Consider the following 2,131-nt stretch of genomic DNA (forward strand, 5'->3'; position numbering starts at 1 on the left):
TTTGTAACCATTGCTGTTGTGCATAACTCATGTATAGTTGGTGACTGATGACAGCACCCTTTAGGTAACATTGCTATTTGGAAAAAAAATGGAGCTCTCCATTTGGATTGCAACAAGTGTAACAAAGGATTTCAGATGTCAGTCTGAACTGTCACCTGTAGGATGTCACCCCTAGATGCAGAACAACCTGTCAGTTGTAATAGGCTACAGCTGGGTTTTTCCCTCTATTTTCAGTTCCACAGAACTGTAATTTTGAATTAGATAATAAAATATCAGGAGTTTCAGTAGCTTTTCTAGCGTTTTGCCTGGAATTGTATATATCGCAAAGGTCCGAAGTGCATGGAGGTTTGTGCAAGCTAGAATTAAATACACACAACAAGATGTGGCTCATAGATTTCCCACTGAAGTACCTATAGCGGCATGACAAATTCTGACCTAGCAATTATAAAAAATTTCCCTATAACGACATCAGTTTTGGCTGCCTGACAAAAAGACTGCATATTTAGGTCAATATGTTTTTCTTTTTTACACTTGTCATATACTTTTAGATATTTTTATCTGGACTTTAATGTTTCCATGAGCAGAAGTCACTACTTACTCTTCAGTTCTTTTAATACCTCTGCTTCAGACTACAGTACAAAATAAAAATATCTCTCTCCTAGCCACTGTACTTAACACTGATTAGAAAGATAAATAACTGCTTCAAAACATTTGTGTTGCTTCTAACTAAATTAAACATTGCTATTAGCTCCTAAGGCATATCTGACATTGTGTATCTGATAGACAAGCTCTTGCATTGTGGTACAAGAACAGAAAAAACCTATCTATACATATATATATTTGTACGTACAAATGAGTATATGTCAGACTCTTAGAATGTAATAATTTAATCCTTACTAGGGTATTTTCTATATCAGCTTTTGGAAGGTTGGACATTCATCCAATTTTTTTTTTTTTTTAGGTCACAATCACAGTGCCATTCAGCTTGTCCTGCTCACTTTTAACAACCTACTGGAAGAATTTTTCGTGATTGTTTCATTTAATTGAATGTGACAAAGATCTTCTCACCTTGTGCCAATCATTTTTCAGAAACATTTGTTTTTGAAGACAGTTTCCTATTTTGACAGATAATCTGTCCTTACTTATAATTCATATCAATAGATATGGGCCATTCTTACATACAGTCTATAAACCACCAACCTTTTTCAGCCTGAATTTCTTGTCATCTCTAGGCTGCTCTGCTGAGGTCATGAAAGGTTGCCATTGCCAGTGCTATTTATCTTCCACATTTTTTCTCCTCTCTACCTTTTCAGTTCATTTAATTTCCCAGGCAAACAGACTTCCACTTATGCCAGCAGGTCACCTGCTCTGCAGTGGGTATCACATCCATCAGCTTCTCTCCTAGACAGGAGTGATGCTCCATGAGCGCTGCACTGTGAGTGTACTTACAAACTCTGGGCCCTTCACTCCAGTTGCGCTCATAACCCCAGTGAAAAACACAAGGATTGATCAACTGGGAAGGTTAAAAGAAGTGTGGAAGATTAGTGATAAAGTCATGGAGTCATGGTCAAGCCTGTAGTTATGGATTAGGCAGGCTTTATGTCCAGAGCCCATCAGTCTAGAAATAATTATTGTCGTAATTAATCCAGTAATTTTCTATGAAGGAAGCATAAGTATCTTCAAAAAGATCTAGAGTCAGCATGAAACAGGTTGTTGCAATTGAAGCATATAGCATATAGAAGTAGCCATATCATCCTACAGGTACAATGGTAGCCTAAATCTGTCTCATTTTATGTACTGAACTGAATAGTGATGTGGGGCTTCAATCTTAAGTGGCAAAATAAATGCACCATGAACAGTAATTAAATACAACTTCCTGATTGCCAAAGCCTCACTGCGTACAGCACGGCCAGAGTCACAGCCTCTGTACCTTTGGTGGAGAAGATTTAGCAACCTACAAAGAAAAATCTCTTGAATCTGTGACTGCATTTCTTCCCATCATGTTCATGATATTTAAGTCATTTTCTCTTCCATTTACCTTCCACAAAGCTCAGAGGCAGCAGAAATTGCCTCATTCTGTGGTTTTTAGCTGTCTTTCATTCATCAGTAGTCTATCATCAGTATGTTTGTC

The sequence above is a fragment of the Cariama cristata genome, unplaced genomic scaffold (assembly GCF_000690535.1).
Source record: "Cariama cristata isolate BGI_N322 unplaced genomic scaffold, ASM69053v1 scaffold44022, whole genome shotgun sequence".
Taxonomy (NCBI): Eukaryota; Metazoa; Chordata; class Aves; order Cariamiformes; family Cariamidae; genus Cariama; species Cariama cristata.